Genomic DNA, 15,032 nt, shown 5'->3' on the forward strand with positions numbered 1-15,032 from the left:
TCACTGTGAAGTGCCTTGGGATGTTTTATTACATGAAAGGTGTTATATGAATGCAAGTTGTTGTTGTAATTATGAAGTTCATACTTTGTTAAAAACCCAGTTACACCTGGTTGAATGACGTGTAACTGGGTTTTTTAACAGAGTATTAACTTCAAAATTACTGCTAAATGTCTTCACTGACAAATGTTCTTGCTAAGCTGCATGGGTGCGTGGCCACACAGCAGTCATGAAGGTACCGTGCAGGCCTTGTTCTGTGATGTACACCGTAAGTGCATGGCTGTGTGAAATAAGTTTAAATAGACTGTGCACTACAACTAAATTGTAAAGGGAACATTGTCCCTGGCCCTGAAAGTCTAATTTTATATTTGTAGAATGTCAAATTTCTCCATTTTGATAAAATTCTGCATATTTTAAATTTTTAAAGTTTATTAATATTGATATTTTAACTTCTATCTAAATCCAATCAATCATTTCTTTCACTGTCTGAAAATTTAAATTAGAAATGAAAGATAAAGTGGTTTAAATTTCCTCATTTCTGTTTGTGCATATACTTCAATGCGATTGGCTGCTTACCTACTTGCTGAAATCATTGCTACTGCATGCCAGGAGATCCCCTGGACTTGGTGCCAGATTTAAACTGCCATCAGGAAAGGGGAAGTCTGCGCTGCAGAGATTGCTAAATTGTTTTGGGAAACTTTCTTCGAGGTCAGCAGTGAGCACTGTTGCTTCGTCATTGATCGGATAATGTAGCCCAATAAGTTATTAGTAAATCTGAGTGATGTGCATGCTGCAATGTTTGCAATACAGGCACAGAGGTAGGAAGCAAATGTAAAATTAACATCGCACAGAGATGTGGTTGTGAATTGATATTTGTTTTAGCAGCCAATATTTACAGTTTGGAGACTCATTGGTTCTGAGGATAAAAATCAAAGGGAGGGAAAAGATAGGAAAGGATGATGGAGGGACGTGGAATAACCACAGGAAAAGATGAGAAGGTGCCTTGATCAAAGATCTCTATAATGCTTTGAGCTGACTACACACGGTTATCTTCCAGGTGGAGCCCACACCTGATGACAACCCAAGATAAAAAACTTGGCACATGGGAGATTCCAGCTGTAAATGGTCATCTGAGCAGTCAATCATATAATTTATTAGTAGATAAACTATGGAACTTTGTAATTACATTATCTTAAATAATGGTATGATGCCTGGTTCAGTAAAAAAATTCAAATAATTTAAAGCAGCATTGTCATATTCACCACAAATGTTTGATATATTAATTAATTAAATAATTTAAATGCTTCACACATCCCTTAGACTCAGAGTTCACAATATTTCTGAGAAATTCTGCTTGTGCCTCTTTATCTCTTTGGAAGTAGACTGCTCCCTATGAAGGTTAAAAAGTGCAAAAGGAATCCATTCACTGGCTTGGGAGGAAAAAATAGAAAAAATATGAGGCTATGTTAAATGATTTCTTATGCTATAATGAGTGACTAAGAGATAAAGATGCTTTTATCTAAAAATGTTTAAACATGATATAGTTAAAGTTCATGTCTAGGAATGAAGTGACTTCTTACCCGAAGAAGAGATGATCAAATTTCCATTGAGCTGTAGCTATTTCCTGTGCAGGGATCAACACCTCTCTGGATCATGAAGCAGGTGTGACAAAGACAATCGATAATGGACTTAAATGAACAGCAGTCTACCGACAAGTCTACCAGCTCACGAAAGTTTGTTTAAAGAGAAGAAATAATGATTGTTCGCCGAAGTTGGTGTTTGTACATAAACAGTCCAACTGATCATTGAGCTGCTTCAAGAAAATAAGTAGACAGCAATACTTATTATGCCATTGACCTTCCTCAGTGAATTACTGTTCTCTGCAGATATTCTTACAATATCCATTTCATTTGATGTAATATTTGACTGAGTTTTGTATGAAAATACAAGTTTTGTGTGTTGTGGCTGGTTTGCTGAACTATGGCACCATTAGCAAGTACATTATCTAATTTTAATGTGCTCCCCATTAGCTTCCCCATATCCTAGATATCTGAATTCTTTGAAAAAGCAACATGGTTGAATCCACAGACAGCTTCACTGATGCTATCAAATGAATGGTGTGAGATTCGACCTTACTATAGCCAGTATTAACACTGTCTTGCAGACAACCTGAGTGAGACTAATGAGACTCTGTACAAAAAGCTTGAAGAAAGCTGTCCATTGAGACTTGAGATTCAATCTGAAGGCTTTGGACAGAAATTCAACACTTTAATATAATGGCAAACCAAGGCCTCCTTCATCCTTGATCTTTCAATGTTTCGTCAAAATACACAGATATTGTCTCATATAGTATTTGAAAATTTCTTTATATGCTTATAAAATAGAATCAGGAAATGAAATGGAACCATAATGGAGTCCCAAATTCAAAATATTAAATGTTAGAATATAATTTGTGTGCAGAAAATCACTGCAGCCAAAGTCTTTGAGACTAGGAATAAACATCCCTGTAAAATGCCATTAGATCAGTTGTTTTATTTCATGGTGATAAGCATGGAACATAGGCCTTAATTGCTTGGCATGCTTTTAACAGCGACAAGCCCTCCACCACCTCCCCCCCACCCCCCCACCAAGAAACCTATGGATCTACAGTGCTAAAATAAAATGGAGCCAAACAATCAGATTTCCAGGAACAGCTAATGAAATTTCCAATGACTTCCTGCTGCTCCACGGAACAGATTCAGTGTTCCAAATCAGACTGCGACACAATGAACCAAGTGTGCTCTATGTAGTATATTCAATATGGTGAGAGGAGATAACAGACCACAACAAAGAATTTGCAACTTCTAGTTTTGAAAGCAGTCACATTATCAGGAAAGAAGAAACATTAAATCAGACAGGGACAAGTCAAATTACAAAAAGCTTAGTCATTGGTATTGGCACAATATGGTTATTTACACTCAATCATAATTAAATATTCATCTGAATCATTCTGACTGCTTAATTTGAGATAGATCAAAAATGTTAGAAGCCTATTTACAGTCGCATCAACAAACCTTAACCCTTAGATTGGTTTGAAAAAGGAGCATACAATGGCTTAGTGTTATAATTACTTGCATGTATACAGCACTGTTGACATAGAAACATATCTGATAGCACTTCATCGCCTTGTTCTGGATAATGATTTATCCAGCAATACGGCAACAGTGGTAAAAACACCCTTTTCTAAACTTTCAAACTCACAGCATTCAAATGTGGCTCACAGGTTGCAGTTTATGTGCCCAGCTTCCCATTGTGAATTTGGGATGTCATGAAAGTCAAGGAGGTTGATCAGATAGGATGATGCCTTCTTAAATCCATGGCTATAAAATTGGAAGTAAAACAGAATATGCTGGAAGTACTCAGCAATGGAGAGAAGAAGGTAGGGTTAATATTTCAGCCCAATAACCTACCATCAGAACCCTGGTATTACGACCAGGTGAGAAAGCTGTCTAGGGGTCCCTCTCAGCCTTCACCTGGTCTTACTGCAACCGGGTTTAATTTTAAACACACCGTGTTTTGAGCTCCCCCTTGGTGAATCCTTATTCACTGTTTTCCAATTATAAGGTAAAGAAATGAGCACAAACTGGCTTTCTTATGTTTAAAGAAAAAAGGCAAAATTTTATGAAACAAACTCTAATTTGGTTAACGCCTATGGATACACGACACGTCCACGCTAGCATGCATATGCGATACACACATGCAGATAGGGACAGAAAAGAGCAGAAGAAAAATAAAGTGGAAAGGTTGGGAGGCAATATCTGAAGAGTTGTTACAGTTCTTCGAGCTCACTGTAGAGTCCTTGCTTGTAGGTAATTCTTGCTTTTTGTTGGGACCCAGTATTCTTCTTAAACCTTGTTCACTGTAGGAGAGTTTTCTCTCCTGGGGCTCATGTGTCTTCAATGGATTCCAAAGCTGGTGAGAAAGAAATGGAAGCAGACAGGACAGGCTTTTTTCAATCCAGGAGTCAAGAGCTTTCTGTTTTCAAACACTGTTTCTCCAGTTTAAAACTCCCTAAGTTGGCCAGCAGCGTAGTCACTTGGGGAATATAACCACTTCTTGCTTTCTGTATTGGGTGGGTCAGGGGATAGCTCCTTTGTTCCAAGCAGTGTCTGATAGTAAGCAAATATGTCCTTCCAGCCAGGGGCCTGTAACCCCTTGTGATAGGCCGCCTGTTCTTCCTAGCAACAATTTGAAATTTAATGTCCATTTGGCAAAATTAATGTGACTCATTCTTGGCAAGGGGTGGGGGGGATGCCTGCATGACACCTGGTAAGATGATTATTTTCTTCTACAAAAGGGTGTGCAATTGAACCATAAGTACTCCCATACACTTTCCTTTGCGTTAAGTAAAAGTATGAATTTCCTCAAGGTTTCATTGTTCTGGCCTGGATTTCAACATAACCCCCAGGGGCTGAAGGTTAAAGCAGGAACCCATTTTGCCATCCAGCCTCAAGTGTCCTTGGCCCCAATGTTAACTGCCCCCGCTTGGCAGAAACCGAATGGCGGGGCAGTTAAAATGACAGGAGTTACTTACCCCCTCTGATTCTGCTTCCTCCCTGCATTGACTTGCCCATAGTAACTGTTTAGAACAGGCAAACAGGAAACTAGCGGAAAGAAAAACTTGAAATGCAATACCAATGTATGTATGCATGCATGTTATATCAATGCTTTGCTGCTAAACCTGTCTGTTTATTGACAGGATGCAAGAGAGACAGTACTGGTGTGTGGGGGCAGAGGAATTTAACAATTTGAAGAGACTGGACCTTGGAAAGGTGAAGTTGTGGCTCCTCCCACGATTGAGGAAGGAGAGGACAAATTGGAGATATTAGGCAAAATCCATAAGGTGAGTAAAGAGGGAAAGAGAAAGGTGGAATGTGAAGTTCTGTTGCTGATTATAATAATAATTTGTGATAATGATGTAAACACACAGTTCATATACATAACAATGTTTGGAGTTTTGTCTGGCAGAAACTGAAGGCTCTGTTTTCTAATACTTAAGTGGATATTCACATCATAATTTGGCAAAGAAAACTGTAGCTGGGAGATAACCTAAGTCCTGAATATAATTTTGATTAAACCTGTTCATTTGATTGACAAAACTGTTACACAATCTGAAGTGTTACATACTAACAGGATGTCAGGGGCTGAGCAGAGTGTGATTGTAACAATCCTGGGAGACTGTTGTAGGACAGTGGAATTATGGTTCCTTCCATTCCTGTGGTCATATTCAAAGCATGATATCATCCTCATTATTAAAAACATAATTTGCATCTTGGATGATGTCATATATTTCTGACTGTGGTGTTCCCTCTCTGACTTGTGTGTAGTACATAATGATGCAAAGATGGAAATGTGTAATATTCCACAAAACAGTGACAACTGCTTTTTACTTCTACTTTTTGCTTTTCCCATGGATTATAAAATTCAATGTTTTACAATCACAGATCTTTACCTAATGAAGCAGAGATGATCTCTACTATCAAACGACAAAGTGACTAAAAGCACTTGTGCAAATTCGGACATGCTTATGATCTATATATTTATTAATTTTTTTTAAATTCATTCATGGGATGTGGGTGTCACTGGCTAGGCCAGCATTTATTGCTCATCCCTAATTGCCCTTGATAAGGTGGTGGTGTGCTGCCTTCTTGAACCGCTGCAGTCCGTGGAGTGGAGGTACGCTGTTAGGAAGGGTGCTCCAGGATTTTGACCCAGCGACAGTGAAGGAACGGCGATATAGTTCCAAGTCAGGAATGGTGTGTGGCTTGGAGGGGAACTTGCAGGTGGTGGTGTTCCCATGCATTTGCTGCCCTTGTCCTTCTAGGTGGTAGAGGTCACGGGTTTGGAAAATGCTATCAAAGGAGCATTGGTGAGTTGCTGCAGTGCATCTTGTAGATGGTACACACTGCTGCCACTGTGCATCGGTGGTGAAGGGAGTGAATATTGAAGGTATATGATGGGGTGCCTATCAAATGGGCTGCTTTGTCCTGGATGGTGTCGAGCTTCTTGAGTGTTGTTATAGCTGCACCCATCCAGGCAAGTGGAGAGTATTCCATCACACTCCCGACTTGTGCACTATAGATGGTGGACAGGCATTGGGGAGACAGGAGGTGAGTTACTTGCTGCAGAATTCCTAATCTCTGACCTGCTCTTGTAGTCACACTATTTATGTGGCTGGTTCATGTTGTGTGATTGTAGTCCAGTTCAGTTTCTGATCAATGATAACCTCCAGAATGTTGATAGTGGGGGATTCAGCGATGGTAATGCATTTGAACATCAAGGGGAGATGGTTAGATTCTCTCTTGTTTGAGATGGTCATTTTCTGGTACTTGTGTGGCGCGAATGTTACTTGCCACTTATCAGCCCAAGCCTGGATGTTGTCCAGGTCTTGCTGCATCTGGACATGGACTGCTTCAGTATGAGGAGTCATGAATGGTGCTGAACATTGTGCAATCATCAGCAAACATTCCCACTTCTAACCTTATGATGGAGGGAAGGTCATTGATGAAGCAGCTGAAGACGGTTGGGCCCAGGACTCCACCCAAAGGAACTCCTGCAATGATGTCCTGGGACTGAGATGATTGACCTCCAACAAACACATCCATCTTCCTTTGTACGAGGTATGACTCCAAACAGTGGAGAGTTTTCCACCTGATTCCCATTGACCCAGTTTTGCTAGGGCTCCTTGATACCATACTCAGTCAAATGCTGCCTTGATATCAAGGGCAGTCACTCTCACCTCACCTCTGAAGTTCAGCTCTTTTGTCCAAGTTTGAACCAAGGCTGTAATGAGGTCAGGAGCTGAGTGGCCCTGATGGGACCCAAACTGAGAAAGTTCCACTTGATAGCACTGTTGACGACATCTCTCATCTCATTGTTGATGATCGAGAGTAGACTGATGTGGCAGTAATTGGACGGATTGGATTTGTCCTGCTTTTTGTGGACAGGACATACCTGGGCAATTTTCCACATTGCCCGGTAGATGCCAATGTTGTAGCTGTACTGGAACAGCTTGGCTAGGGGGCGTGGCTAGTTCTGGGGCACAAATCTTCAGTACTATTTCTGGAATGTTGTCAGGGCCCATAGACTTTGCAGTATCCAGTGCCTTCAGCTGTTTCTTGACATCATGTGGAGTTAATCGGATTGGCTGAAGACTGGCATCTGTGATTCTGGGGACCTCAGGAGGAGGCTGAGATGGATCATCCACTTGGCAGTGCTGCCTGAAGATGGACGCAAATGCTTCTGCCTTGTCTTTTGCACTGATGTGCTGGGCTCCCCCATCATTGAGGATGTGGATATTTGTGGAGCCTTCTCATGTTAGTTGTTTAATTGTCCATCACTATTTACGACTGAATGTGGCCAGACTGCAGATCTGATTCGTTGGTTGTGGGATTGCTTATCCGTTTCTATCGCAAGCTGCTCCTGCTGTTTCACATGCAAGTAGGCCTGTGTTATAGCTTCGCCAGGCTGATACCTCATTTTTATGTATGCCTGGTGCTGTTCCTGGCTTTTCCTCCTGCATTCTTTGTTGAACCAGGGTTAGTCCCCCAGCTTGATGGTAATAGTAGAGTGGGGGATATGACAGGCTATGACGTTACAGGTTGTGGTTGAATACAATTCTGCTGCTGCTGATGGTCCACAGTGCCTCATGGATGCCCAGTTTTGAGTTGCTAGATCTGTTCGAAATTTATCCCATTTAACATGGTGGTAGTGCCACACAACACAAAGATGGGTATCCTCAATGTGAAGATGGGATTTTGTATCCACAAGGTGGTCACTCCTACCAATACTGCCATGGACAGATACATCTACAGCATGTAGATTGGTGAGGATGAGGTCAAGAAGGTTTCTCCCTCTTGTTGGTTCCCTCACCACTTGCTGCAGACCCAATCTATTAGCTATGTCCTTTAGGACTTGGCCAGCTCAGTCCGTACTGGTTCTACCAAGTCACTCTTGATGATGAACATTGAAATCCCCTCCCCAGAGTAACATTCTGTGCTCTTGCTACCCTCAGTGCTTCTTCCAATTAGTGTTCAACATGGAGAAGCTGAGGGGTGCACTGGGGGTACTCACAGGAGGATTCCTTATCCATTTTTGACCTGATGCCATGAGACTTCATGGGGCCCAGAGTCCATGTTGAGGACTCCCAGGGCAACTCCCTCTCAACTATATACCACTGTGCCACTACCTATCCATCCCCACTCTGCAACCTATTTGTGTGTGTGTGTGAAGGTCGGAGTTTAGATTGCTTTGAGTAAAATAAAGCTAACCTCTTTCTTTGTTAAACTCGAGAAAACATGTCTGATCAGCTCTTTTTATGATCACGGCACATGAACAGTTAAACAGTACAGTACTGTATGTGTGTAGACTAGAGTCGTGACACTGATCATTTTATATTTTTTATATAAATACTGTATATTTTATAATAATTAATCACTCAGGACCTTCCTGGTCTCTGCATCTCAGCTGCTCACTGGATAAACTTGCAGCAAGTATTTCAACCTATAAATCAGGAGTCTAGGTAATGTATAATGATATTTTCTGAGCCTTCAGGCAATGCTGTGTCTATTTTAAGCAATACAGATACTGGTACAGCGTGGGACAACCTGTGTGGGCACAACTCCATGGGTTTCTGTTTAACTCGTGACCAAACTCGTGGCTCCAATCTTCACCTTTTTAAACAACCTTTCAAGTCCAATTACAGTCTTTATTACTTATCTGCACAAACTGAAAAAGTGAAAAACAGATTCGGAATTGGAAGTTAGGTTATTTGAGGCAATATCTGGTAATTACAGTCCTTTGAGTTGAATGTGGAGTCTTTGGTTGCCGGTAAGTCTTGAAATTTGTTGGGGCCCAGTTCATGCTTCAACTTGTTGCGATGCAGGAGTCTTTCCTCTCTTGAGGTTTATGTGTCTTCCGTGGGTCCGGTGGCTTGGGAAGAAAATGAGACAGAGCCAGCCAAGAGAGAGAGGCTTTCTTGTTCCAGGTTCCAGTTCAAACAGCCTTCTGAATTCAAACTGTCCCGTGGCTAGTTCAAAAAACCTGGACCAGGTTGCCCAGCAGGTTAGTTATGTGACTAGCTCCTTATTTAGAACAGTCTCTCCTGCAAGGTTTGTGGATTGGATTACTTTAGCTGTCTCTGGAATGCGCTTCCTTACACTTCAATGTCTGGTGATCAAAATCCATTTGGGTTAATTGGAGCAGGGAATAGTCCTTTGTCTCCACAAGCAACGTCTCTTAGTATGCAAATACCCTTCCAGATCTGGTGATCTTCAAACAAGTAATTTATTCACTCCAGCAACAGTTTAAAATCAATGTTCATATGACAAAATTAATATGCCTCATTCTTGGTAGATGGGGGTCTGCATAACATGACCCTCAAGCCATACATCACCAACTTGTCTCTCTCTAATTGGAGCGAGATTCCTTTGGGATTACAGCTAGCACAACAAAAGTACTAGGGTCCTCTGTGGCCAAGATGAAACCTGCCATCAACTTTGGCTAGGGGTGTGGGGGGGGGGGGGGGGGGGGGATGGGTGCAGTTCAAGATTGTGTGGATATTAGTCAGGTTCATAGTTAAAATGGCATGACTGTTCAAGCAAGTGATGACGATAGGTGGGCAGGACCACTGTGCAACCTCTCCTGCCACTTTAACCATCATTATAATAACAGTGTAATTTCACAACTAACTTTTCTTCTATGCAAGTCAAAGTATGGCAAGTGTGTTCACACATATTGCAATTTCAAAATGTGAAAGTCATATTTGAGAAGTATAGGCCTTGATATGTATGAAGGACAGTTTAGAATATTTGCATCTGTAATCATGTCTCATAATGAATGGTGGGATATTTTAAATGTAATATTCCTACCCTTCAGCTTTCACCTGATTGCACAGAGACCTTCATAGTTGCCGGTGAGCAAATTCTAAACGTAGTTGGAAAGGAGCAAAATTTGCCCTGCCCACACTTTCGCATTTATTCTGCAAACAAGTATAAACAATTTATGTAACTAAAAATCTTGCCCCAAAATGTAGAGGGAAACATTCCTGGTGATTACACCAGAATTGTGCCCTCTGGTGCCCTCCAGTGCAGTCCCAGCCAGACCATGACTACCACATGCAGCCAGAAAATTCAGTGTATGCCCACCATTGATAGGGTGAGGCAGGGGTCCCCAGGGCCCCCAAAAGCCATACCCCTTTAAGCCTCTCGTGAAAGGGGGTCAATCAGGATTCTATTTTAAGTTGCAGCATTTTTTGAGAGTCTTATCTGGCCTGGACTCTCTACCCTTCTCCCACCAGGAAGGACTCATTTATACTTCACTGGGTGTAAACTCCCAGTTTTGGGAATCCATGCCCTTGACCTAAGCCCAAGACCCTAGCTCCTCATTTTCTCTCTCACCCTCGTGTTCCACAGATTCCTGGACTGTCTTTTTGATCTGATCTGAAATGAGTGCAAGATGAACAGCAAGGCAGGGAGAGGGAACTGAAGATGCAAGCTTATTAGAAACAGAGACACAGTTATAAAAAAAGACTTTTGTTTCCCATTTTTCCCATGATTAAATTTTCTGACGATTGATTATGAATGGTCAGAAAATTCAGCCCAATATTATAGAATAATACAATGTACATTTAACGGTAGAACACTTTAGACACCATAAACAGCATAAACAGCATAGCCTCATAAGTAACACCACAGGATATCCACTAGTCGAGGTTTAATGAGGCATGCTGCTTGCAATCAGGGTAGGCCAGTACTGTTTTTGTCCTGCTGTGCTATCTTCCTCCATTGACCAAAGACAAACAGAGGCTTAAATAAACATGGTTGATGACCTTTACTCTAATTTCTGGATACAGCTAAAAAAGTATTGATAAACTGATTCCTGTCCCAGGTACAAAGAAATTTTAAGTAATTCTGAACTAGAATAACGGTAACAGTTTTCTGGACACTTTTGCCCCAGTGCAGACTTTGGGCAGCCATTGTCCCGAAGGAAGGCTCAGTTCATGCCTTATTAGCATTTGTTCAGCAAACTGTGAGTAGGTAACAAGTGCCCTGAGGCAGCTCACCAGCTCTGGACCACCTAATGCCATGTGTTCCAACTGGAAGAAGGTTGATCCTTAGGGAGGGTGGGGTGGGGTGGGGGGGGGGGGGGGGTGGGAAGTTTGATTACTGGAGAGGGGTGAGAGAGGGGATAGCAGCAGCAGCCCAGTTTGGTTTTATGGAACCAGGAAGAGAATTCCTGCTCCTCCCAGCCCCTCAAAACCACAGTAAAAATTACCAGCCAGGCTCCTTTTTGGCTGAACCATCAGCTGATGCTAGGCGGGGTGTGCACAGTTCAAAAAATTAATTTCCCTTATCTTTATGTACAGAGTCCCAGGTGTTGTCGAAACACTTTGGGCTGATGAGCTGCTTATTTAAAATGGTGAATGAAATAGCTCATTGACATTACAACATCTATTTTTATTTATATAGCAACTTTAACATAATAAAACGTCCCAAGGCACTTCACAGGAGCATTAGAAAACAAAGTATGACACTGAGCCACAAAAGGAGAAATTAGGTCAGATGACCAAAAGTTTGGTCAAAGAAGTAGGTTTGACAGAGTGTCTTAAAGAAGGAAAGTGAGGTGGAGAGGCAGAAAGGTGTAGGGAGGGTATTCCAGGCATGGCCATCAAAGGTAGAGCGATTAAAATCAGGAATGCACAAGAGGCAAGAATTAGAGGCGGGCAGATATCTTGGAGGATTGTGGCACTGGAGATTACAAAGATAGGGACGGGAGAGGCCATGAAGGGAATTGAAAACAAGAATGAGAATTTTAAAATCAAGATGTTGCTTGACCAGGAGCTAAAGTAGGTCAGTGAGCACAGGAGTGATAGGAGAATGGGACTTGGCGCGAGTTAAGACACGGACAGCAGAGTTTTGGATTACCTCAAGTTTACGGTCAGTATAATGTGGGAGACCAGCCAGAGTGCGTTGCAATAGTCAAGTCGAGGGGTAACAAAGGCATGAATGAGGATTTCAGCAGCAGATGACCTGAGACAGGGGCGAAGTCGGGCAACGTTACAGAGGTGGAAACACGCAGTCTTAGTGATGGCACGCATACGAGGTCGGAAGCTCATCTCAAGGTCAAATATGATACCAAGGTTGCGAACCAGCTGGCTTAATCTCATACTGTTGCCAGATAGAGGGATAGAGTTGAGAGTTAGGGAATGGAGTTTGGAGTGGGGATTGAAAACAATGGCTTCAGTCTTCCCAATATTCATTGGAGGACATTTCTGCTCATCCAGTACTAAATGTCGGCTAAGCAGGCTGATAATTTAGCAACAGTGGAGGTGTTGGGAGAAGTGGTGGTGAGGTAGAGCTGAGTATCGTCAGCTTATATGTGAAAACTAATGCTGTGCTTTTGGCTGATGGCACTAAGGGACAGCATGTAGACAAGAAATAGAAAGGGAGCAAGTATAGATTCCTGGGGGACAACAGAGGTAACAGTGCAGGAGCAGGAAGAGAAGCCATTGCAAGTGATTCTCTGGCCCCAATTAGATAAATGAGAATGGAACCAGGTGAGAGCAGTGTCACTGAGCTGGACGACAATGGAGAGGCATTGGAGGAGGATGGAGTTGTCAACCACGTCAAAGGCTGCAGACAGTTTGAAAAGGATGAGAAGGGAAAGTTTATCTTTGTCACAGTCGCATAGGATGTCATTTGTGATTTTGATAAGAGCTGTTTCAGTACTTTAGCAGGGCCGGAAATCTGATTGGAGGGATTCAAAGATGGAGTTCCAGGAAAAATGGGAACAGATTTGGCAGGCGACAACACGTTCAAGGACTTCGGAGAGGTAAGGGAGGTTGGAGATGGGACAGTAGTGTCATGAAGACCCCACCTGCCACGAATGAGGCATACTAATTTCGTCATATGAAATATTAATTTTAAACTGTTGCTGGACTGAAAAGATGACTTGTTTAAAGAAATCATAGCATGAGCTGAAAACATTTGCATGCTAAGAGACAGTTGCCTGGACAGACAATGGAACTGCTCCCTGATCCAAATAACCCAAATGGATTTTGATCACCAGACATTGAATGGGTAACAAGCCAGCATTCCATTCCCCCCACCACCCCCCCCCCCCCGCCTCATTGTGGGTGTCTGCTAAGATGAAAGGAATCCACAAAAATGCAGGAGAGTTTGTTAAAAAAACAACTAGTCACCTGCTGGCCCAGGGTTTTGGAATTGTGTTCATGGAACAGTTAGAAAACAGAGACGGCAATTTGAAGATAAAAGAGAAGGAATGTCTCTCCCTCTCTCTCTCAGCAATTTTCAGATCCACTGAAGCCAGTTAAACCTCAAAAGAGAAGACTCCTACATCGAAACAACTTTGAAAGCGTGCACTGGGCCTCAACGAAACGGCAAGATTTAACTGCAATCAAAGACTCTACATCAAACTCAAAAGACAGTAAATGAACTCCAGCTATTGCTTCAAACTTTTCCCCTTTATTCTTTCTCCTCTTTCCATCTCTATCTGCGTGTGTATTTATCGTGTATGCATGCTAGCTTGGGTGTGTCGTGTAGTCGTAGTAGTTTTAACCGAATTAGAGTTTTAAGGTTAATAAACTTACACCTTTCTTGTTTAAATCTGAGAAAACCTGTCTGGTTAATTTCTTTTCCACTACAATGGGAGAACAGTGAACAATGATTCACTGAGGGGAAGCTAAAATGCGGTGTTTTAAAGATTATACCCTGCTACGGTCAAACCAGGAAAAGGCTGAGAGGGAACACTTAGACCCCTTTCTCACCTGGTCATAACAGTAATTTGTAAGGGTGGTAAGGTCAAGGGTTCATTTTTTGAGGCGAGGGGAGCTAACGGCAGACTTAAAAGAGAGAGGAACAACACCTAAAGAGAAAGAACTGTTTACGATATCAGCTAACATGGGGATGAGGAGGGGACGTTGGGTGATCAGTAGTTTAGTGGGAATACGATCGAGGGAACAGTAGGTGGATCTCATGGACAAGATGAGCTCAGAGAGGGTATGAGGGGAGATAGGAGAGAAAATAGGGAAAGATGCGAGTTCAGGGGTAAGGTGCGGGAAGTATTATAGGAATTTGGGCTAGGTGGACCAGTGGAAGGGAAGGACGTGGTGGAGGCAGCTGATTGGATGTTCTTGGTCTTGGTGACAAAGAAGTCCATGTGCTGCTCACACGTACTGTTAGTGGTGAAGTTGGAGGGAACAGGGGAGAGGGGTTTAAGAAGTTGGTTTGCAGCAAAGAAGTCGGGGGTTATCTTTGCATTCCAAGATGATCCTGGAATAGTGAGCAGTTTTAGCAGATGAGAGCAGGACCCGATAGTGTTTTAAGTGCTCCAGCCAGATCTAGCGATGGATGGTAAACCAGTTTTCCGTCATATCCTTTCAAGTCTGCGTCCCCTGGACTTAAGGGAGTGGAGATTAGGACTGTACAAGGAGGAACAACCGGGGTGAGAGAGACTGATCTTTTTATTGGGGACTAGGGCATCGAAGATGGAGGTGAAGATATGGTTGAGCAAACCAGTAGCTGCAGAAATGTTGTGGTAAATGGAGGGCCAAAGGCTAAATGGTTTAGATTTTGAAAGTGCAGTTTTAAGTGAATAGGGGGATAGTTTTTTCCAGGGCTTCTTGCTGTGGGGGACAGTTCAACCTGCTACTGAGACAAATGGCTAAATGTGCATAAGACTTAGCAGGGGGAGAAATAGATCATGGGTTTGTTCACAATTCATACAGTTATCAAGAAACACCTGGTTTTGTTCAACATCAGAAAGCACTGTAAATGTACATAATTTAATCTGTAGCACTTAAATTGATAACAGTAGTGATGCCCACAGAGCCCTCCAAATCAATGTCCTTATTACAGGGCGTTAAAAAAATCTTTCAGAAATACACATAGGTCAAATTACTCATAGTTACAGTCTGAAACAAAACTTTTGCAAAGTGAGATTTTCAATTTAGTGACAATTAATGATGAACTATGGGC

The sequence above is a fragment of the Heterodontus francisci genome, chromosome 6, assembly GCF_036365525.1.
Source record: "Heterodontus francisci isolate sHetFra1 chromosome 6, sHetFra1.hap1, whole genome shotgun sequence".
In the NCBI taxonomy this organism is placed as follows: domain Eukaryota; kingdom Metazoa; phylum Chordata; class Chondrichthyes; order Heterodontiformes; family Heterodontidae; genus Heterodontus; species Heterodontus francisci.